This window comes from Mauremys reevesii, linkage group 3 (genome assembly GCF_016161935.1).
Source record: "Mauremys reevesii isolate NIE-2019 linkage group 3, ASM1616193v1, whole genome shotgun sequence".
Classification (NCBI taxonomy): Eukaryota; Metazoa; Chordata; order Testudines; family Geoemydidae; genus Mauremys; species Mauremys reevesii.
In genome coordinates, this window is record NC_052625.1 from 97,527,259 (window position 1) to 97,552,499 (window position 25,241).

Genomic DNA, 25,241 nt, shown 5'->3' on the forward strand with positions numbered 1-25,241 from the left:
CACAAGTTCTGTGGCAGTTGGAATGTGACAGTTGATCAGAGAAAGTGAGAGTAACAGCTGTGTGGGATAACAAAGAAGTGTTTGTGTCTCCAGCTGAGGCAAGTCCCGTGACCAAACTTTGGGGAACATGTACAAACAGCAACATTTTTCACTACAACACAGCACATAGAAACAAGACCCCCAAAATACTACTTACCTATCTGGCTTTACTGCCGTTCCATGTGATTGCCTGTTCACTAACACATGCAGCTCTGTGTTGTGTTAGCGTGTTTACCATGTTTTGTGAGTGTTTCCTGACACAGTGTTTGACAAAAAAGTACACAGGCATACTGGTGTGAAGCCCTTCCACTAGTACTGGAATAATCTGATGCCAAGCCATACAGGATTGGGCACAAGTAAAAATGGTTCCCATGTGCTCCCCTCAAAGTTTTGACCACACACAATGCCAAGAAAGAAGGCTACCCTCTCTGGCCACAGAGTGGATAAAAGAAGGAGAACATAAAGTGAAAATTAATTGAATACAGAATGCAGATGATGGCTCCCTTGGCCCAACTACAACATCCATGCAACGGCAACAGCTTTCAGCTACTGGTTCTAAAATAAAGCTGCCATATGACACAGAAGTGGCTCTAGCCATTTTGCTAGCCAGGGTGGAAAACATTTTCAGCACTGCACCACCAGTGGGCCAAAAAAAGGCCAGCCAATCAGACCGGAAGGGGGGAAAAGAGCACAATCGCATAGCAACTGTTCCACTGCTCCACCCCTAGAACCAGCCCTGACTTTGCACATATAATTATCTATCAGTCAAGCTTGGTTGACGTGCCATACAGATAGCAGGTGAGTGCTACAATGTCTATGCAAAACAACAGGTAACCTTGAGGCTACTGTTGGATAGAATACTTGCCCTCACTAAAGTGTACTGCAGTACACAGTAATACAGATAAATATATTCATTTGTGAATTGCGCTCACTAACCTTGTATCTTGCCCAACACACCTCCTAGGTTTTCAACCTTCCTATTTCCCAAACCCGCACATGGCCTCCAGCTATGCAATTCCCCCACCCAACTGCCATCTAATAAAGTTAATATAATAATATTAATTTGCATTTATACATCAGCTTTCATAAATGTTCTCAAAGTTATTTATAAATATTAAATAAGCCTCACTACATCTCTGTGACGTAGGCAAGTATTTTTATACCCTCTATACAGCCACAAAGAGGTTACATGGCTTGTCCAAGGTCCTAAAACAAATTGGTGGCAGAGCAGGAACAGCTAGAACAAGGTATCATGGCTTCTAGTCCCTTCATCTACCCACTACAGAATGCTCCCTCCTCAGATATCATTCACCAGGAAATTAAATAGCATTATAAGGCTCGCCTTTATGGATACATATCTCTAATAATATTAATTAAAACCAGGAAATAAAAAGTTACGGGAACGCAAATTTAAACCTCTGAAAACTAGGAAATACAGAGTTAAGGTACATGCCACCCCCACATCACAAACTTAACTCTATCCACTGAAGTTGGAAATAGTCACTGGGAATGGTTCAATAGGGTTCATGCCATAATAAGTAGACATGTGAACCAGGGGAAGGCACCATTGCGTATATTGTGTTGTGTTCCACAGATTTGAATTCCAGCATTTATCTGCACGTATTCCAGCTGTATTCACTGTGTTAGGCAGTGGAGGAATTAGTTGGAGCAGATTGAACAAGCTGTCACTGTGATATGAAGAGACATGTATGAGTACCATGAAGATTCAAGTACGGCTCATTTCACCACTGAGTTCTGTAGGTTGCATCAACAGTGGTGCACAGCAGCCTTCTTGTCTTGGGGATTGGTCTCTGGAGTTTAGTGATGGGTAAGAGAGGGCAATGTCTTAGGAGGACTCCTCTGAGCAAGTGTGAAAGGGTTGTAATATTTAGCAAGCGGGTGGTTTGTGTGGAGCAGGTTCAGTGTCTGAGTGCAGGCCAGGTATTGGTAGCTCCTGTTCCCTACACTGGACCTAACCCCAAGTTTTGTCTTAGCAAAGAGAAGGTGTTAGACTTGGTCCTACAGTGCTCATATGCTCTGTTCTCTGAGAGTTCTGTTGCAAGTGAAGACTACTAATATATGTGTTATCAATGTGTTAGAGCAGCTCTCAAAGAGGGCAGAGTTAAGGTTATTCTGTGAGCATGGCACGTTCCCTAACTCTCTATCTCTTGGTTTTCAGAGGTTTAAGTGTGTGTTACTTTAACGCTTCTGTTCCTTGTTTTCAGAGGTTTGAGTTCAGCTGAACTTGATGTCATGAACCACCATTTGGCAACCTTAACTGCTTTCATTTAGTCACTCTCAGTTCCATTGCTCAAGAAAGGGTTAAGAGTATGAGTAATGATTACGTTATCCTAACTGCTGACCGAAGTCTTTAATTTTCCCTTTATTTAATTACTGTTAATATCCTTAACAAAATCAGAGTCTGCATATGGATTTTGGAGCACTTTAAAATCTCACTTTTAAAAGAAAAATGTTGGTGTCGGGGCAAATCTTCCAAAAGGAGCCCCTGCAGAATGTAGGCAAAGCACAAGCAATGTACACAATACACATTCTCGGAAAGCTGCCAAGAGTTAGGACTCAAACTCCCAATGCATGTGGGCAGCTCAGATTCAACAACCACAGCATATTACTTTAAGCCACCCACTTACTGTGACAAACTGCCTGGAAACTTTCTTCTGTCAACAGAGACCTAGTCTTGCTGGTTGTCTGAGTCTTCCCCATTGCAGGCAAGTGCTCTAACCACTGAGTTATAAGGTGGGCCCCACCACAACCATTCCTCCTCCAGCCAGATTTTACATGGGACCTGATCTGATAGGAAGTTTCCAAGCACACCTACTGGCTCGAGCCCCACATGCCAGCTAGGTACTCAAATGCCTGTCTTCCCCCAGTTTGTGAATCACTCTGAGGCTTAGGGAGATATGTGGCCAGATGCCTAGAAGGAATCAGTAGTGCACGTGCCCAGAGGCAGAAATGTAGGCACCAAGGGAACTTTTACCCTGAAAATTTAGGTGCTGAGTAAGTTTAAGCACCTACAGTGTTCAGCAGGAGTTTTGTGGATCACAATGGAGCCTAAAACTGGGACTTAGACACCTAAACTCGACACTTAGATGCCTAAATCTCACTCATAGGCACCTAAGTAACTTTGTGAATCCCACCCTTTGTTTCCAAATGGACAGCCTAGTAAGCCTGATGGCATTATATTCCAAATAACCACATTCCTATGAATAAAAGTCATCCCCTGCCCCCCTCCCCAAAATATGTATAAATAAAAAAATAGGGTTTCAGGTGGTCACAGTAAAGCAAATTGAAAAATGGGTACAAATTTAATTTTGAATTAGATTTAGTAAATATGTTCACAGATATATTGTCCCACTATTTGCTTAGCTCTACCCTTTAGAGCTCAGTCATCTATTACTGTTGCCTGAATTTGAAGCAGCATTTTACCAGGTTTCATATTTCTGCCAATCTGAATGAGGAAAAAAGAAATTAACTCTCCCATATGAGACAATGAAAGAGCCTAAGCACTTCTTTAAGTGTTTTTTACGTATGAGGAGGCCAGTAAATACAGGAAAAGCTGTGTTATTCAGCTCTGTGTAAACCGGAAAGCTCTCTAAACGGGCATTTCTAAACTTCATAGAAAGTCCAGTCTCTAGCCCGGTTGGCGCGGGGCCGGCAGGCTCCCTACCTGGCTCCTCATGGCTCCCTGAAAGCTGCGACATGTCCCTGCTGCTCCTAGGTGGAGGAATGGCCACGAGGGGTTTGGAGTGTGGGAGGGGGTGAAGGGCTGGGAGTTCGGACACAGGAGGGGATGCAGAGCATGGGCTCTGGGAGGGAGTTTGGGTGCGGGAGGAGGTGAGGGGCAAGGGCACAGGAGGAGTTTTGGGGTGCCAGATTTGGGCGTCGCTCACCTCGGGCGGCTCACATGCAGTTCCTGGCCAATGGGAGTTGCGGAGCCAGTGCTCAGAACGGGGGCAACACACGGAGCCGCCTAACCATGCCTCTGACTAGGAGCAGCAGGGACAGGTTGCCACCTGTGGGGAGCTGCTTGAGGTGAGCACCCCCCAGATCTGGCACCCCGAAACCTCACCTGTACACCAATCCCCTGCCCTGAGCCCCCTCCTGCACCCAAACTCCCGCCCTCTTAGTTAACCGGAATTTTTCACTTACCGGCACCCCACATTCCTCCAGCATGCCAGATAAAAAAGCTTTTACTGTAACTAGGTTATTGGAATAAAGAAATCTGATGAGAAGTAGGGCACCAGGAAATCCATGGAGGCATTTGTTAGGGAGAAAGCTTGGCTCAGTTATTAATACACACAGCTGGGAGTCTGAAGAGCTGGACTTTACTCCTGACTCTACCACAAACTTGCTGAGTCCGCTTGAGAAAGTCCTTAAGCTTCTTTGGGTATATGTAAACTAGAATCTGTGGCCCGGTTGTAACGTAAATTTGCCAGTTAACTATAACGCCTTTGTAAATACTAATCTAGGCATTCCACAAAAGTTTGTGTCATGGAACAAACATCTGTGCAGTGTTTACATTAGGATGTACAATGGTGGTAGTTAAGTATTGGCAATCAATTACCTCAAGTTACAGTGGGACTACAACTCGAGTTAATCAGTTAACTCAAGTTACAACAGGACCAAAAAATCTAGTCTAGACATACCCTTTGATTCAATTTCCACTTGTGTGAAGTGGAGATAATAATACAACAACCAGGTGAGATGGGTAAAGATTAATTCATTAATCTTTGCCAAGTGCATACAGTTCTTCAGATGGAAGACAATATAGAAGTGTTAATTATCATTATTATGATAAATGATTAGAAGCTTGCATAAACTAGCCAAGCATAACAACATCTGGCAGACAAAAGAAGAATCCTTCTGGTATCTATTTTTAATCGGGATTTTATGACGAAGAATATCACTAGCATTACAGATGACACTGAAAAAATGCAAAAAAAAATAGCATGCCACTCTAAACTCATTAAGGGATTGATCTTGATCTCATTGAACTCCATAGTAGTTTTGCTGCTGACTTAAATGGGAGCTTTGTCGGAACCTAAAAATCAAAATGCAGATCAGGAAACTACTAAAAACCCAGGTGACTTTGCTTATTGGCCAAATCATTTTACACAAGAGTAAGGAAAGAAATGGAATACACTCAAGAAAAGTAGCAGAAAGGAAGGATCTGGCACTCACTGCAAACACAAACACAATCAAAAGATTATTGCTCAGCATGAAACAAAAGACACAGAAAATGCAACTAACTGGAACACATTCAGGTGATCCACTGCACTAAAATGGTGAAGTAAATCGTGGTCAGAGACAAAGAGTAGGAATTAAGAGCATTGATTTTAGGACTGATTACTTGTGAAGAGAACAGTAATATATAGCAAGTAGCAGTACAGCTATATGTCAGAAGAGTGAATTTTAAGATCAATTCAGATGAAGATATAATTACAGTATCCCAGAAATCATTTCAGTACATAGCACAGCAGACATTGCTCGAGCCTGTGATAGCCAATGTACACATCTCACAAGGGAAATTACATTTGGGCTGTTAATTTTAACTTTCTAGTAACAAACAACAATTTACTGTTTACGATGCAGTCTGTAGAATGGGCCTCCTGTGCCCAGTAGAGGAAGTAAACCTAGAGGTCCAAGAACACTGGTCTTAAGTTTCAACTAGTTTAAACTGAAATGAAAGATCTTCTTCCTATAGATCAATCTACATCCCATAGATTTGATACACCAGACGGTGTGTCCTTTTCAAATGCTTCCAAAAGTGAAAGCAAACATTAATCAGAATAAAAAATATAAACTTCAAAGAGGAAATTAGTGAGCCAATGAGTTGGGGTGTATGCCAATAACCCTAGAGGCAAAAAAGAATGGGAGAATAAGAATTTGAGCAGACCTTAAGCTGTTGAATGAGGCAGTGAAACGAGAAAGATTTATGCTTCCTACATTAGAATGATATTGCTCCTAAATTAGATGGAGCTTGTGTTTTCTCTTCACTGGGTTTTGGCTACCTCTGCACAATGACAGTGTCAAAATCACATTTATAACCCCATTTGGAAGAGTCTGTTTTCAGCAAACTCCATTTGGAATTGCCTCTTTAGTTGAAATCGTCTAGAGAATAATGTCTGAGCTCCAACGTGCTCATTAGTAATAATGGCTGTCTGTGCCAAGGGAGACAGTGTGGATTACTGAGAAACAGGTTGAAAGAGCTTGAAAGAGAGGGGTAATCTATTGGTGAAAACACACAGAAGCTTGAAAAAAACAAGCACAAGGACAACAGCGAAAAACTCAAAATATGACCAGTTGTTTAACTGGTAGGAAATTCAGAGATCCCAGACCAGAGAGGCATCACCTAGGAAACATCTTCCCCATTCTCTCCAGTGTCAGTTAAAATGGACTTTACTGAGACATTCTCTTGCAGATGCCTGTAAACCCACCTTTCCTAGAGGATGACCCTAGATGAAGCATAGGAAGACCCTTCCCTACAGCTTCTCTGTCTGTGAGATTCTTAGGCTATGTCGGCACTGCAAATAAAAACCCGCAACTGGCCTGGGTCAGCTGCCTGGGACCCGTGTGGCTCAGGCTAAGGGTCTGATTAATTGCAGTGCAGACATTTGGGCTGGAGCCCGAGCCCGGGTCCCAGAGCTCGGGCTCAAGCCCAAATATTTACACCACAATTAAACAGCCTCTTAGTCTGAGCCCCGCTAGCCCAAGTTAGCTGACCTCGGCCAGCCATGGGTGTCTAACTGTAGTGTAGACATACCCTCAGGGACAAAATGTTTGGGAAGTCATAGCCCCAGTTGTACTGCTTCAACCACAGGCCCTTCAATTCACTACTACCACCTTCAGTCAGATCCTGAGTCCTTTTCTGGAGGGAACCCTCCTTCAAGAAGCATGAAGAAATTCTTCTGGTTAATGTAAAAATCTTAAAAGTCTGCTGGTTACTTCCAGGTGAAAATTACCAGGAGCAAGGATTTTAACAAAAACACCACACTTTTAAACCCAGTGAAATGAGCCACAGCAGTTTCCCAAACAGCAAAACAAATCCCACCTCAAATATTCAAGCTTTGAAGGCCCAACTAAACAGAGTCCTGGTATAGTAACCCATTTCCACAGCTACAGGTGACACAGGTAGCCTAAAGTGACCCATGGTCACAATGACATTCTTACACCCAGAAAGACAGAAGAGGTACATACTTCATGTTTGAAAACAATGCTGAATACTGTGATTAAAACTAAAGCAGGGCAAGTGCCAAGTTAAAAAAAAAGTGAAATCAGGGGCATAACAGTAGTTGTACGGGCCCTCAAGCACAAATTCAAACTGAGCACCCAACTTTGAATACATCCTTCTCACATCCTTTCCCTTTTGGTTTACTTATTATTGGTATTTATATTATGTTCATCGCCGTGGTATCTGAGTGTCATCCAAAGTGACCACCCAAATCATGCCACCCCCTTCCCACTGATTCTGCCCTCCAGTCCTTATTCTCACCACCAAGTCCCTGGTGACTTTGCCCTTCTCCTCACTTCCTTCCTGAAGTCCTTTGTGGTTTGGTCCCTCTCTCCAGCACGGTGTCTCTGCCTCACCCTAACGTAGTGATTGGAAAAAGAAGCTGCCATCATCTGCTACCTTCCTGGACAGATGGCTGCCTGCTGATTTAGGAGTTTTCTGAGGGAGCTTGGGATGGGGGAGGCAATGGTCACACTGATGTACTTGCTCCCTGAGAAGTGGGAATTAACCGTCTTAATAAAATGGGTTGGTGAGATGCCTATAACAAGTCATTAGCCACTTCTGCCATTTCCTGGTAGCAAGAGGAACTTCCTGCAGTAAAGGAGGAACTTTTCCTCACGTCTGCTGGTTCACTGAAGGGTGACCCCATTGCTTAGAATCTGTCTCTTACTCCTGAGACTCCTGCAGACTCCCCTGGAATCATGAGCCCTCAGGCACTGTCGCAGTATGATCTATCCCCATGAGGGAGGTTCCGAATTTTGGACATATGGGCTAAAATGCAACTGAGCCCTGGAAGCTAAAATGCAACTCAGTTCAAATCAAAGACATCTAAGAGATCCTATCCCTCAGAACATCGCAGTTATACTAAGTATTTGGAATGGTTAACTATCTGAAGACATTACTCGCAAACATGACATCAGAGATCCAGTTAATGCAGGACAGACAGACATCATTTGTGTGTACAGATGTGCTGGGCAATGGGCTTCCAATTATGTAAAAACCTATATCCCCTGTGCCAATGCTAAGACCCACAGCCATGCAGACATTGCAAGCCGTTCTGGTACTGTCATTTTAGTTCCTGGGGGAAAAGGTGTTACTTCCCCTAGGATTAAGATCACTTTTTCTACAGTTTGCCAAGAGGGAGGGGGAAATTTGTCTTATTTTATTTCTATATTTAAAATTAACTTTTGTATTAATTCAAATGAGGGATCAGTAAGAGAGTTAAATGTAAATCAAGTTACCTTTCAACAATGTTTCTAGTTCCTCTCTTCATAGTGCTTTTTCTGAAGTTGTTTGTGTGAGAAGCAGACTTTCCCCATATCCCTTTGCCAGTTTCTTCTTTGTATGGAGAGCTCATAATCCTTTGTGATCTCTGTCATTGTAAAATCCCAGCCATTCCCACAGCAGCAGTTTGATGTCACTAACAGGAAACAATGAATTCTAAGAACGAGTAGGAAGGAAAAGAGGTCATTTTACAGGGAAAAGGCCCTGGGTTGGATAACATATGGATAACCACTTGACCGCCTGGCACAAACAGGTGAATGGAGACTTGCTGTCCCTAAGAATATGCTAGTAGCTAGGGATTAAAAGTAAGGGGGAGTGTGTGAAAGCAAATTTCCCCTCTTCCTGGCTACAACAGTGGGAGATTTCTGCTTCCTGTCCCTCTCCTGAGGTGAGAGAGCGCCCCTTCCTCCTGCCTCTTCAGTGGCTGAAGAAATAAAGATTCCTCAGATGGAAGGTTTTAAAGTGCGAGGATTAGAAGGATCTGGTCCCTGACTGAAGATCAGGGGACAGAGAAGGAAAGAAAGACAGCCTGCTACCCTCAGTTCTCCCCTACATGGACAAAGGAAGACCGTGGCACTGGCTCCCCCATTCTGTGCCAAATCAAAGGGAAACATGACCCTCTTAGTGCCCTCTTCCCTTCTGGCACTCTCCAGTAGCATGTAGGGGTGAGGAAGGGGTAAAAGCTAAAGGTGTTTGGAACACCGAGGATGTTCCCTATACACAATGCACTTTTGCAGGCCACACACCCAGCTTTGTTTGGATGACAATGGACTTGGGCAGGAACAACTAACTCCTTTCCAATTCATTTATTTCCTTTTCTCTATTGTCTTCCCTTTGCCATGTCCCATCACAAGATGATTCAATGTAATTTCATCACATGTTGTCAACATCCATGACAACACACAACAACCAGCACTGGTGAGCTCCCCCTCAAATTTTGATCTACTTTAATCACTGCTTAAAAAGTATTTTAAAAAGCATGTGATTATTGTTAGGGACTCTCAGACGGGTAAATAACAGTCGTAACATTATAGGACTGCACTCTGGCTTTCCTCCTGAAAGGAGCACTGGAGGGAGGATCGAAGCTCCAGAAGCCATGCAGAGATTCCTTGCAACTTTCTGCCTCTGTACAGCACAAGAAAGCAGAGCTGCTATGGTGGAGTGGCACACTTTGCATCGGCCCTTACAATTTCATCAAAAATAAGAAGTATACCCTTCCCACAGTGCCTGCAGCTGGATGCCAGCAGGTGTACAGGGAAGGCAGGGCCCTTGCCACCTCCCCAACTTACTGCTGAGCACACTAGCCAGTTCCTTTGTAGTGTTTATGGAATGCTAGTGAAAGCATTCTGCCAGGGTACTGTGCAGTGTCAATAGCGTAGGAGAAGAGGCTCCAAGTGCCCTTTTCTCAGCAGCATACTCGAGTAGGCCTAGCCAGAATTTAGTCTATAGATTGCAGCTCACCACCTTGGGACATTAATCTGTAATTGTTATATGCACATTCACAAAACATTTATGCAAAGTGTGTTAAACACAATTGTTCATGGGTCACCACTAATAAACTTGATAATTCAATTAATAGCTTTCATTCATTAGTAATTATATAAATGGAATATTCCCATTTTGTCACATATTATATCCTCACCACGTAATTCATTCTAAGACCTGTTCTTTCAAAAGCACTATAACTTTCTCAAATGTAAAACTCATTTAAATACATTATAGGGGAGCTGGAGGAGCCACTTATTATTATAAGACTCAGTTTTCAGTTGCTTATAACTTGGACAAATTTTAACCATTTGGGCTGAAATTTTCCACGATGGGTGTCTGCCTTGGGCTGATTTTTGTTTAAATGGAAAACCTCAGCAAAAGTCCAGCTATTTCTGAGAACAAATCGGGGAGGGAAGGGAGAACGTCATTTTGCCCATGGTAAGAAATTCCTATTTTAACAGCTCTAGCATCCTTATGCTTTAGAGAAATTTGGCAGTGGAGTGCCCTTTGTATTAGGGATGTGCCTTGTGCTATTCCTGTGAAAATCCACCTAAATTTGGCCAAGTTATAAGCCTTTGGAAAAAAATCACAGTTCACATGTGCTCAGTAGAGACTTCTTAGACTTTAGCAACTAAAATCTCTGATGATTCCATCCTTACTGATCATGCTTGAGCCTCTCTCAGCTGCCAGCTGCACATGCACCCTCTCTACGGACTGAATGAGCATGCTCAAGCCCTTAGCTACAGGAACGAAGCTGGATTTTCCCTGTGATGGCTGCTCCCAGCGGCTGTGGACTAGAGCTTAGCACTGTAACTGAGATAAGGGAGCCTGTTCTTCCTGCCCCCTGAATGCACCCCAGTCTGGGCCCAGGAAGCATAGAGCAGAGGGGAAGAGACAGGACTGGGACAGGGACTATTTGGAGAGGACAGGATGAAAGCATCAAGCTTGGGGAAAATGGGCACAAGATCACTCTTCCCTCCACAGCCTAGAATGGAAACCTGGATTCCTGAGTCTCGCCATTCCTCTGCTGTCAGCAAATCTTTGTGAAACCCACTAGCAAAGTGTGTGTCTCATCCCCATCTAGTGCTGGCCTGCATAGAGGATAACAAACTACTACTGCTATGAGTTATTCCATTAGCTCAAGTGGCAGAGGTCTGTGAAGTGGATTTAAGGTTCCAACCCTGCTGATGAACCATATGGATGTCGGTATGATGCTACATGATGGAATTTCTGGTTTTTTAAACATAGGAAATTACACACAAAAATCCTATTTTAAAAGATTATTATTAAAGTTACAAAGCCAAACATTCATAATTTAGGAAATGCCAGAACTAAGGTTGCTTGTGCAACTCTATAGATTCAAAACAGGAGTACTTGTGGCACCTTAAAGACTAACAAATTTATTTAAGCATGAGCTTTCGTGAGCTACAGCTCACTTCTTCGGATGCATAGAATGGAACACACAGACAGGGGATATTTATACATGAACAGAGGTGGAAGATGCAGACCAGCCAACAGGCCGAGTCTAATCAATTGAGATGAGCTCATCTCAATTGATTAGACTCTGCCTGTTGGTATGCATACTTCCACCTTTTCATGTTCTCTGTATGTATAAATATCCCGTCTGTGTGTTCTATTCTATGCATCCGAAGAAGTGAGCTGTAGCTCACGAAAGCTCATGCTTAAATAAATTTGTTAGTCTTTAAGGTGCCACAAGTACTCCTGGTTTTTTTGCAGATACAGACTAACACGGCTGCTACTCTGAAATCTATAGATTCAAAGGCTAGAAGGGACCATTGTAATTGACTAGATTGACTTCCTGCATAACACATGCCATAGAACTTCCCCAAATTAATTTCTATCTGAACTACAGCATATCTTTTAGAAAAACATTGCATTTTGATTTTAAAATTGCCAGTGATGGAGAATCCACCACAGGCTGGGGGGGCCCGGGGCCGGGGCGGGGGGGCCCGCCCTCCGCCCGTTGCGCCCGAAGTGCCGCCCGCGCCCCGGGCGGAGTCGCCGCCGGCCCGGGGCGGGCAGGGCGCGGGCCCGGCGAACAGACCGGGGGCTGCGCTGGGCTGTGCGGGTCCCGCTTCCTCCCCCCCCGCCCCCCCCCGCCCCCGGCCCCCCGGCCCGGCGGCCCTTCGCCCGCCGCGCGCCCCCGCCCGGCCGGCGCGGGCCCGGCCGGCGGCGGCCGGGGGGGCCAGGCTCCGCTCAGAGCCGCGGCAGCGGGGGGGGGGGGAGGGCTGGGGCGAGGCGAGGCAGCGCCCCCGCCCGCCCGCCCCGCTGAGCGGGGCGAGGGGGGGCCCGCTGCCCCAGCCGCCCCCCCCCCACCTCACCGGGCGGCTCGGGGGGGGGCTCGGAGGGGAGTCGGCGCTGATGCGCTGCCCAGGGAGGAGGGGCGGGGGCGGGAGCTCTCTCTTCTGGGGGGGGCCCCAGAGGGCCGGGGGGGGGGCCCCCCCCCCGCCCCCCTCTGGGCGGCCCTGCCACAGGCTGAGAAAAATTGTACCAATGATTAATTATCCTCACTGTTAAAATTTTGCACTTTATTTCTAATCTTTCGTCTAGCCTCAACTTCCAGCTCTTGGATCTTGCTATATCTTTCTCTGCTACACTGAACAATCCCCATTATCAAAGTTTTGTTCCCCACACAGGTACTTAGAGACTGTGATCAAGTAACCCCTTAACCTTCTCTTTGTTAAACTAAACAGATTGAGCTCCTGGAGTCTATCACTATAAGGCATGTATTCCAATCCTTCAATCATTCCTGTGGTTCTTCTCTGAACACTCTCCCATTTATCAACATCCTCTGGTATTGTGGACACCAGAACTGGAACAGTGTTCCAGTAGTGGTTGCACTCGTGCCAAATACAGAAGTAATGTCATCTCTTGATACTCTTTAATTCAGCCCCTTTGTATATATGTATTACAGTCTTTTATTACGTGATCACGTACTATTTTTTCCCATAGGACCCCAGCCTCATTCAGTGCACCAGATTGACCTGCTCTGGGAATGAATCAAGCTTGTGTACTAAAAGAGGTTGGTGTCTTTATTACTCCTGCCTCATTTGTTTCACAAATTGGAAGATATATAGTGAATGAGGCAGTGAATTGCAGGAAGAGAAAGGAGGGTCTCATGGTCAAGAAAATTCAAAGCTGCCCCGGAAAATTAGATTCTATACCTGCCTCTGTCACAGAGTTCCTGTCAGATGAGTTACTTAAATGAAATTTTTCACGTGTTAACTAATTCCATGTTTCTTCTTTTCTGTGTGCCCAATTTGAGACAGTGGGGTCTGATTTGCAGAAGTGTTGAGTGCTCACAGCTGCAACCAATATTAGAGCCCTGCGCGGATACAAAGTTTATATCCACTGATGTGGGTATCCGCAGATATAATTAGGTATCTGCAGAGCTGCTGGGCTCTATTGGGAACCAAAGCAGCAAAAGCAGGAGCCAGCACCCCACACTGGCAGCTCCTCTAGAGTAGTTGTACTGCCCCTAGCCCCGCCTACCGGGGCAGGCAGCAGGCTCACTGGCAGCTGTCCCTGGCCATGCTAGTGCAATGGGTGGGGCTGGGGACAGGGCTGGGGGCAGTATAGCCATGCTGGAGGAGCTGCCAGTGCAGGGCACTGGCTCATGGGAGTGGCAGCCTGCCAGGCTGCTGCTTTCACCGCTGCGGTTCCCGGTAGAGCCTTGCAGCGCCATAGATACTGGATTTATATCTAGGTATACTTCTAATGCAATTTGATTTCATATCAACTTGATGCACATTTTATGCAATTTGATTTCTTATTAATCTGGTTTCGTATCAATTTGATTTCATATTTTAACATAGATTGAGAAAACACATTGTTTTCCAGGTAACATGCTGGAATTTGTGCCAATAGACGTTGTTAACACAGTAGGAATTGTTGTGATATTTACCAATATGTAGGTGTAAATATTTTTTGTAAAAATCCATTCCTTATTCTCACACAAAGCCACAGAAAATAAATATTGGGAGATAAGAGGAGGGTAAGCAGTGTTTAAGGGATCATAGCCATAGGAAAGCCACTACTTTCTGCCCGTGTTTTGAGAACATTTTCAAAACTTCTTCTTGACTATCAGTGGTAAAACACCAACAAACACCAGGAATTCTTCCTTTCAGCACATGCTGTTTAGTTTCCCTTTGCTCTCCCGGGGTAAATCTAGAGGAAAATTATCTTTTCAACATGAAATGCAAAGATGTGAAGAGATTCAATTCCTCAGAAAAGTGCTGCATTCATACTATGTGCAGGTGCACATGATTACTGATAATTAAAGATACTTGGTTTTAGCAAATCTGATAGATAGTAAAAGCTGCCTCTTAACAGTAAATTGTTGTGTGAGTAATAAACAGATGTTATATGTTACATCTGATTGGCTGCCTAACAAAGACATCCTTGCAAAAGAATTTTCATGCTATACATAGAAGGCTAAATTCTGCCACTGAATGCACTTGGCTAGCATTAACTGTATCACTGGGAGACTCACATATGCATCTGAGATCAGAATTTGATACAAACCCTGTTTTCAACACTCAATCTGAGTAACAGGGTTGGATGCTCATCATTTCTATTGGGACCAGAAGAGTAAACCTCCCCAACCTCAGGAGATGGATCAGCAGCAAAGCCCCTCAACAGCCAGTTCTCCAGGCAGAGAGCTGGATTAATAAGCTTTGTGACACTATCCAGTGGATCCATAAAGCGTTTGACCATGTGATCACCACATGTATTCAAGCACATACATTAAAACAATTGCACAAGTACTTTTTCTTCTTCATTTTTTTAAGGAAATTATATACAAATATCAATGTGAAAAAAGTTATGACTGACAGTTTATAGGCACAGATGAGGACACTGAGTATGATTCTCACAGTAACTGTACCGGTAGCTGTCTGTTTTGGTCCTGTAGTGAGAATGAGGCCAGATGAGCCTTGCACACATGCAAAGCCCCAGTGTTTTCAAGTGGCCTGTATGGTTCTGATAGCAGGTTCAGAATCTTAGTTTTCCTGCACCAGCCTAAGGTTGACATTTTGCACATAGACATGGGTTTCTGGGTTGTGATTCATTCATTTTTAGGCAAAGTGTAACTCATTCTTAGAAGTAAAAATTAGGGTATTTGGGTTTTTTTAAAAAATCAGAATCTAAAACTTGTTTTCTTTTAATTATGTATAAAAGAAAATTAGGTTCCATCCTCCAAAGCCCTTCACTTCTGGGAAGCTATTCATGTGAATGTGGAAGATCTTCAAGGTTTGCAAGATTCTTCTCCAAACAAATTTCAACTCTGCAAAAGTGTGTGTGTGTGTGTGTGTGTGTGTGTGTGTGTGTGTGTGTGTGTGTGTGTGTGTGTGAGAGAGAGAGAGAGAGAGAGAGGTATATTATGTTGTGTGTTTGTGTGTTATGTGCATGTGCACTTGTGTGTATAATATTGCATTTACGTGGCATATCTGCATTTTATTCTAGATTGGCAATGAGAGATCAATATATCATTTTTACTGCTTCTCTCTTCCAGTATATAACTGGACTACAGAAAGGCTATTAAAATCATGATGCAAAGGGTTACAAAATGTAATTGGAAATTATCATTAAAAGGCAATTAAAATCTTAAGTCAAAGATTTAGTTTGTGGTGGTGTGAAGAATCTGAAATATCCACCTCGGGGAAACATTTCAGTGGTTAAAAAACCGTGACCAAAGGACATACCATTCACAACCCATTTGGCTAATCAATGGTTCATTCATTCGAGTGTGTTACATGGAAACAAAAACATATTTGCTGGTGTCTCTTTTGCGCTTAGGCTATAAGGGCATTCATGTACACAGTATTATCTGTTTATGAGAAACTGATTAGCACCACACACTCCCCTCTCCATTCATACTGTGCTGAATGATTAGCAAGGGAGGGAATAACATACAAGCTTTTGACCACTGTAATTGCCTTTGTATCCATGTAATTCAAATAATTTATTGTCTTGCACAAGACTTTAATAATATACAACTTCCTTCCTGAAGATGAGGAGGGCGGAATTAATGTTTCAAAATTCCTGACTGTGAAAAACAAAATCAAGGTATGTGGGTTGTATCTGGGAAATAAACGTTGTAACCTCATTTCATTCCATACTGAAAATCCTCCTCTGCAAAAAGAACTGCCTGGCCTTAGCATCTCGCAGCCTCACACACTGTCTCCATCTCTTTACTACTTCTCTCAGCCAGAACAATAAGATTCATATAAATGAATCTGTGTATACAATGTAGTTGGACTATATGAAGGATATTCTAAATAACCTTCACGCTCAACGATCAGCTTACCCTAGATTGGTCAACTAGTTTCAATACATACATCTGTTCCGGCTCAGACAGAATTAGAAACATTTTTATGTAATTAATCACATTATTTATTACCTGCCTGACAGGTGAATTTTAATATTTCTCTCTTTCTACGTGTCTGAGAGACGGAGGACACATGCACGAACACTTGCTCACACAGGGAGTCAACCACAAGAATTACTTAAAAAGAGAGAGAGAGAGAGACAGACAGACAGACAGACAGACTTTCCCAGAAATCCAGTCAGAGATAAAAAGCAATAGGACAATTTCTGTGAATTTTAAATGATGACTAGTAACTCCGCACTGGTCACAGTCCCTGAAGCTATAGCACCCACTGCCCTCCTAAGTTAAGAAACTGTAGCAGAAGATAAGTCGAGGAAAGTAGAGCAAGATGAGTCTTCAGTGTGACTCTTATCATGAAGTTCCTGTAAATGCAAAATGCTTTCTTTATAGTTGGAATCAATTATATGTAATCATAAGTAGAATGTATTTAAGGCCCTGCATAATGAAGCCCAGAGGCTACGTCATAGATCCTATTGCACACAGAAGACCGTATTTCTATTAAATTTCCTGGCACTCATTAAGGTGCAATAATAGCTACACAAAGGGCAGATGAAGGCTGCATCATAAATTTTGCATCATAAATCTCCATGATGCACAAGACTAAAGGACAAACCCATATTGATACTTAGGGAAATGCAAGAAAAATTAAAGTGGTTTTGCTTTGTCAAGTGCGCTCTCATTTCTGTTTCAGTAACAGCAAGGTTGAAGAAAGAGTCACGGTCTCGCTACCAGTAGAGGATGCTGCAAAGTGGATCCAAAGAGCTAACAAGACAGCAGGAAGTAACAAAGAAAAAGGAGATGAGTAGGATCTAAAATAGAAATCTTCACCTCGTACATAATGTGGTGCAGGAGTCTGGGAAAGAGCAATACAATATAAATAAGCTGTTCTTCAAACACAATCTGAAAGCTTTTGAAAAGCAAGCATCTCTTGAAAGAAAAAAACCCATTCATATTGTAAAAGATAAGAGCACCAAATCCTTGAGGGATACACGGCCCAGTGGACAATAAAACTAGGATGATACTACCTTACACTTCCACAGAATCTTCCATATGAAGATTTCAAAGAACTTTACCAATATGAACAAATTAAGCCTCACAACACATCTGTGAGGCACTATCCCTGTTCTAAAGATGGGGAAACTGAGGCACAGAAAGGTTAAGTGATTTCCCTGGAGTCACACAAGGAGTTTCTGGCAGAGTTGAGAATAGAGTCAAGAATAATGCAGCAGGAGTACTGAAAATCTCCATTACAGGGTAGGAATAAGGAAATCACCGGAAGTTATTGTGACCATTCCCAGTCACCCAATTTTGAGTCCTTTATTTCAGCCACACCATCTTTTATCCTCCAGCAATACAGTGCTCACTTCACAAACACACAACTGGCCCCATATGGTTTCTTGATATATACCATTTTCCCAGTACATTTCATTTCTGTGGAATGAATTTGGTGTATCCTCATTTCTTCCCTGTCCCCAATCTCATTATTTGTAGTTTTCCAATGTTGCTTACAGGGCTGGGAAACTCAGTGATGGCTTGTGCCTCCCTCTTGTTGATTTTATAACACTATTATACACTATTTTTCCTGCAACAACATAAAACCTCCAATCACCTTTGCAAGTGACAAATTTCATAAAGCTGGATGAATCAGTTCAGATAAAATACAAAGTCCTTTCCCCAGCCTGCATTCCACTTGTTGAAGAACTCATATCTATGCAAACCCAACCTACTTTTTGAGGGGGCAGAAAGTTGGCTTTTCTTTATACAGTATTTCATTTTTGTACATGGCTATACTTCCATGTTGCTATGACAGACTGCACAGGCACTTCAATATTGTTGTTTATTATCTGGCAGGTGCTATCTGCATGCTTTGTTCTGTACAAGGTGCAAAAGAAGAGACATCCACTTCCCCAAGGAACAGACAGCCTAAAGGCTGTTTTTCTCACTATTTCCACCCCAACTGCAAGCAGGTAGTACTAGGAAAGCCCACAAGAAGAACTGTGTGAGAGATTTCCAGCCCAATTTTTGTAGACCTAAGAGGTTTAGTTAAATTTGGATATACTTACCTGAGCAGAACCTTAATGGTCACCTGGCTCTTACAAAGACATATGATTTTGCAGAAGATGATATGTCAAAGTACCGAGGGCTGCACAGGCAACTTGGCACTAGCCCGAGAACAGCACTTAACTTTCATACAAATGTACACAGAATTTTAGTTATATAAATGTACAGTTATTCTTTTGTTACAAAATGCTTTCAAGGGTACACAGCAGAAAACAAAGACAAAATGTGTTTTTCCAGGACTGCAAAGGAAGGAGTATCAAGGGGAAGACCAGCTGTGCTTCTCTGACACCAGCTTCTTGGTGATTGGCTTTATCTTTGTGGTGGACACCTGCAACATGGAATGTAGGTGTGAGCCTTTTTCTGATGATTTGTTCAGCTTCCTAGTAGAAAAGGTTTGTTCACAAATATCAGTACCTCTAACATTTCCAAGATCAATTTCCAGGGCATGTGGCTCCTACACATTCTTCTCACAGAAGTGATGGCTATGAAAATAGCCGCCTTCACCAAGAGGTGTAGCAATGAGCAAGAGGCTAACAGCTCAAAACGGGGAGACATCGGGGGAAAACACTAAGTTAAAATCCCATTGTGGAGTAAGATCTCTGATAGGTGCAAACAATCTTTCTAGGCTTTTCAGGAATCTGGTAGTCATGGGGTTAGAAAATACAGTCCTACCCATGATACAGAGCTGAAACACAGAGATTGCAGCTTGATGGAGCTGACTGCCAAACCGGATTCTTTTTAAGGATAATCAATAGTCCAAAATCTTTTTGAATTGTAGACTGAGTAAGAGACACACTACGGCTAACCACTTAGGTAGAGAAGGACTTCCTCTTACTAAGGTAAGTAGCCCTTGTGAATGGCTTCCACCTATTCAGCAGGGAATTCTGGACTGCTGCCAAACAGCGTGCCTCCTCTGGGCTTAGCCACTAAGGAACCAGGCCATGAGATTCAGTGACTGGGGGTTCAGATGCAACACCTGCCCATGGTTCTGGGATAACAGGTCCTTGCTGAAAGGGAGGGGGAAAAGTTCCCAAATGGTTAACTTGTGCAGGTTGTGAGTTCCATGGTTGTCTCACCCATGCTAGTGTAAGAGGATCATTTTCCCTCGTTCTTGTTTCAGTTTCAGAATTACCCTGGGGATAAGCAGCACTGCAGGGTACACATACAGGAGGCTCCTGACCCCTGGGAAGAGCAATGCATCCAAGATGGACCTCGAGTTGTGGCCCAGCCTTGAGCAAAATTGGGAATATTTCCTGTTCTGTTGGGATGAGAATAAGTCCGCTGCTGGGACTCCCCTTACTTGAAACACTAGTTTTAGAATAGCCATGTTGACAGATTATTCGTGGTTAGAATGGAATGAGCTGCTCAGTCAGTCCACTAAATCACGGTGAGCCCCTGGTAGATGTGATGCTATGAGAGTCAGGGAATTCTGTATGCAGCAATTCCAAGCCTGACTGCCCCCTGGAATGGGCTGTTTGATCTGGTGTCCCCTCTTCATGGACAAAAAAACTAGTGATGTGGTGTTGTAGGTAAACACCTGGATAGTCCTGCCCTGTATATGTGGCAAAAACTGGCGTCAGGCTCTAGTGATCGCCCATAACTGTAAGATAATATATGTAGTCTGGCCTCCTGAGTGGCCCACAAGCCCTGAGCTTCCAGGTTTCCTAGATGTGCTCCCACCCAGTGGTTGAAGCATCCATTACCAAAGTCAAGAGGGGAGAGCTGGGGAGAACAGGACTCCTGTGCAAACATTGTCTTTGTTAATCCACCAAACCAAGGATGATAGGATCTTGTCTGGGATAGACACTAGTCTGTCCAGGTGATGCACCTCAGGGCAGTGCACTGACCTGAGCCATGTCTGTAAACCTCTGAGATGCAGCCTGGCATATGGGGGAGGGGAGGAGTTAGGAATCCCCAATGACAGAAGCCACAGTGAGCTATGCATGGTTACTCCCATCGACATGACTCTGGCTGCTGAGTCCACAGCATTCAGGGAAGCCTGCAGAGCTGACCTTGCAACCACCTGACCTTCCACCATGAGGAACTAGAACTCGCCTTCAGACAGCCCATTGGTGAACTTGGACATAGCATCCCAGTTTGCATAATCATAATGGTTCACTATGCGGAACGGTAAACCCACAGTTGAATAAACTTTTCTACAAAAAAGGTTTTGTTTCCTTGTGTCCTTTTCTTTGGGAATCACTTTTTCTCTAGCTTGTACAAGTCTGATCAGGGCTAATTTTAAAGCCCTAACAGGACCCGAATTCACCTGAGTGAGAAGGAGCTGTGCCCCCTGACCCCACCAGTCACCTCTGCCTCACCACACTGTGCACAATACTGAGAGGTGGGCTGTGTGCTCCCACCAACACTGGCTGCCACCATCGCAACTTGCCATATGGCGAGAGACACTGCAACTTGTTGGTACAATGACTGCAATACACACACTGCAGCAAGGTGGTGGTGGCCGGCAGGAGCAGGGCATGTGCCCAGTAGGAGCAGGACATGCAGCCACCACTGCACAATCAGAGATGACCTGACCCAAGCCCTAGAAGGTCATGTCATTTTCAGACCCAACCCAACTTGAACCTGACACTTGTAGTCAGGTCCCATTGGATCCCGTTGGGTTGCATGACTCTATTATCTTGGTGGTATCCTTCATTATAAAACAACAGCCATCCTACCTGAATCACTGTAAGGCAATCAGTGCTGCGTGGACACAGTGGAAACCTTACACCAGTTCAGGATAGTTAGTGTGGCTAGAGCTGGTTGGAGATTTTCTGACAGAAAATGTTGATTAATCAAACCTTAAATGTTTCACAACATTGTCTCAGGGTGTCAACCTTCATCAAATGGCAGGCAGGATTCTGTCAGAACCCTGCCTGGTTTCCTGGCAGGCTGCTGGGAAGCCTGATCCAAAATCTGCAGCTCAGGGGCAGCCCCAGCAAATGGGCTGTGCGCCCATTACATGATAAAGTGATGCAGATTAAATGAGTCAAAGAGCAAGGAAAAATATTTTTCCCCTACAACCTGAACCATTTGTATCAGTTTAAGACAATGAAGATTTTGGTTCAAATTCCTATTGTAAAATCAAGTTTTCCTCTTCTGGTTGCCAAGAAAAAGTGAAGAGGTGCTGAAATCAACTGTACAAATTCTTCTACAAGCATTTTATTTTATTGATGCTTCCCAGAACATGCTAACATCCTGTGAAGTTAGTTGGCAATTTATAGGTGTACGTTTTAGTTTTCAATTGAAATATAACAGTCATTCCAGGAGAAAGGGAACATTTATTCTTCAAGCCCCTCACAAAAAGCCTTGAACAGCAAATTAGAGTTATTAGAGTTTTCAGATACTATCTCTTAAAAAAAGAAACAGGCATAGAGCAAGCAGCTGTCACAAAGTAGGAGGTAACATCAGTGTTCTGATGTACAAAGAAGGGAGTAAGGTTCATGGTTTCAAGTGCATGAGTTTCAATGATTTTGCAAGAGCCCATAAACCCTGACAAAGCAGAACAGCTATTCCCTTACATTTTACATTTGGCTTCCACTTCCATGGTATATTTCTCAGTGTCCCACAATCTGCTTTTCCAGTACTGCAGGACTAATATTTTTTTACAAAGTGGGAGAGAACAAATCTCTCTTTTTAGCGTAACCGCCAGCCTTTTTTCCCTGGCTAGTAATGTAATTAGTGCACCTGCACAGCTGTCTTACTTCTGCTATCATTACCCCAGGAGTTAGACTTTAAAAAGAAACATTTCATAGCTGTTAGTAACTTTGTGGTTTTGAGGCTCTTTGATGTCACTATCATTACAAAGTGCAGTCCCTTTTTCAATACAAGAGACTTCTTTCTAATGCTATCACCAGACACTGTGGATGAACCCATCGCCAAGAATAGTAACCTTGATAGCATAAAGTCGGCTTGTGTAACTCGTACTTCAGGGTCAAAAATATTGTAGGGAGAGAAGAGGAGGAGGGAGAGAGATTGGAAAGGGAGGGCAGGGGAGGAAGTAGAGCCAAGCAGGGAAGGTAATAGGTAAGAATTGGAGATATACCAATCTCCTAGAACTGGAAGGGACCTTGAAAGATCATCTAGTCCAGCCCCCTGCCTTCACTAGCAGGACCAATTTTTGCCCCAGATCCCTAAGTGGCTTCCTCAAAGATTGAACTCACAACCCTGGGTTTAGCAGGCCAATGCTCAAACCACTGAGCTATCCCTGCCCCCAAGTATGTGAGAAAGCTATGTGGGACTTGTAGACAGGATGAAGAAAAAAGTATAAAGTGAAGACAAGAGAGGGAAGTAAAAAGCAAGATAAAAGAGTAAGAATGTTAATGAAAAAGCAACAAGATGGAACTAGAGCCCTGACCCAGCAAAGCACTTAGGTATGTGCTTAACTTCAATCATATTATTAAACCCACTGAAGTTTACCATTAATTTAAAATTTTAGCACGTGCTTATGTGCTCAGCTGGCTAGCTAGGGACAAAGGAGAAAAGGGAAGAAGAGAAATAGGTGAAGGACCAATGATGTAGAGAAAAAGAACAGTGGAAGGAGAGTAAACATATAACTTGCTTTGTCATATAGCACCCCTGCCTTGTGGTTTGGAGGTATTGCAATATACTGGCAAGTGGTAGGCCTGGCTTTATAGGACCATTAATTAAAGGGCCAATGGCACTTAGGAGAAGTGCATAGGCTCAGAAAGGAGGGGTGAAAGGCTGCAAGGACTCCAGAGACTATTGACACCTTAAAAGCACAGTATCTTGAGGGTAAAAGCTGCCCCACTCCTGTCACAATCTTTGAGATTCTGCCTCACAAAATCTTAACTTAAAATGTAAGAAAAAATAATTGAATTAAATTGTTCATTTTGCCATGTGTATCTCAAACTGACTAACATGCATCCTAAATGACAGTATATTGAGTTGGGTGAGGTGCAGGTTATTTAACGTATTTACTGTCTGAGAGAGGAAATAAACAGCACGTCAATGACATTTGCAGAATAAGCTAAATTGAGTGGAACAGTAAATCCCAGGAAAAACAGAGAAATAATACCAGAGGCCCTTTAAAAATGGAGAATATACACAGAAAATAAAATAAGCTTCAACCTGGAAAAATGCAGTTTTTGAACTCTGAATAGATGAACGGTTTGGAAGAAATGTACAGGTACAGAAACATTCTTTCAAGAAGCTAAATAGAACTTTACAGAATTAAGACTGAAATGGTCACTAACAGTATCTTCTCTTTGTACATCTTAAACTTTCTTTGGATTGTACTTCTCACTGACCAACAGTTTACTCAATTAAGGGGAGAGGTCCCCCAGTCATCTCCACATACTTTCACCAGTTCCCATAGCTCCCGTGTTTTTTCTTCTCTCTCTGTCAGTGTTCCCAGTCCTAACCTACTCTATTACTTTCCAGACTGGCACTGCTAACAAACATAATGAACAACTGGCCCAACAGCCCAGTTTGGAACAAAATCTCCCATTTGAACTTTCCTGTTGAGCAAAACTCTCTGTTTAACACTGTTTTAAATGTGTTTTTCAGGATGTGAACATCACTCTACTTTACATAAACACCAAGACTGAAACTATGACCTCACCCTTCCAATTTTCTACGCAAGCGAATACATCAAGGGAAAAATCATCTTAAACATATATACTTAATGGGTGGAGTAAGAAGGAAACTTTGTAAGCAGAAACACTGAAAGAGACATCACAATAAAGCAAATATGAAATTAATGATGTGTTTGCAATGTGATAAATGTGATCACAGCTACAAGAAAATGACAATATGATTTTAGGATCTATATGCTATGGTATTATGCCACAAAGCAGGGCGGTAATAGGCTCTCTCTTGATATGATTCTGGTGTTACTATACCTGTGGTAAGATTCTCACTCCACTGGCTTCTTTATATCAAATTTAAAGGCCAGAGAGAATAAGTGTTCTAACTGGTAAAGAACAAGTTGAAGAGGACAGGTCACTGATACAGAACAATCTAGATCACTTGGTAAGCTGTGTGCAATGTGTGTTTCAGCATATCCAAATGTAAAGTCATACATCTAGAATCAAAGAATGCAGGCCACACTTAAGAATTGGGAACTCTATCATGACAAGCATGAACTTTGAAAAAGACTTAGAGGTCATGGCTGATAACCACCAAAACATGAACTCCCAGTGAGACACTGAATAAAAAGTCTAATGCAATCCTTGGATGTATAAACAAGAGAATATTGAGCAGGACTAGACAAATTATGTTACTTCTTTATTTGGCACTGGGGTGACCACTACTGGACTACTGTGTCCAGCTCTGGTGTCCATAGTACAAGAAAGACAGTGGATAAATTGGAGAGGGTTCAGAGAAGACCCATGAGAATAATTAAACGACTGGAAAACATGCTTTATTGTGAAAGACACAAGGAGATCTATCTCAAGCTTAACAACAAGAATGTTAAGGATGATTTGATCACAGTCTATAAGGATCTATACAGAGAACAGAAATTTGATAACAGAGCTCTTCAATCTAACACATAAAGATATACTTGGCTAGATTTAAGCTATTTTTCTCTGAAAGAATGAGTGTTCAATATTCATTAAAGATGCCTACTCTTTCTTCTCTTTTTTGCTTTAGTTTTTTAACCCCCTGGCTATTTTACATATCCAAAGCTTGGGTTCAAGGATGCTACATTGCCCCACAGCTAAAAACAGGAATTTGTTGATGACA

At 43.0% G+C, this 25,241-nt stretch overlaps 1 protein-coding gene and 1 long non-coding RNA gene across 8 annotated transcripts in view; one reads left to right on the top strand and one right to left on the bottom strand.

The window, feature by feature from the left end:
• The window catches only part of ESR1 (estrogen receptor 1), a 285,231-nt gene that overhangs the window by 214,292 nt on the left and 45,698 nt on the right, over positions 1-25,241 (bottom strand). The gene's annotated exons all lie outside the window — the stretch shown is intronic.
• Positions 40-24,235, top strand: LOC120400948. Of its 5 annotated transcripts, none has more exons than XR_005596187.1 (5): positions 40-837; positions 15,260-15,331; positions 16,092-16,147; positions 17,161-18,872; positions 24,063-24,235. It is a non-coding gene; the product is annotated as an uncharacterized LOC120400948 (long non-coding RNA). The 5 variants fall into 5 exon arrangements; XR_005596186.1 differs by lacking the exon at positions 40-837 and adding an exon at positions 13,032-13,103; XR_005596185.1 differs by lacking the exon at positions 16,092-16,147 and having other exon boundaries at positions 17,161-18,876.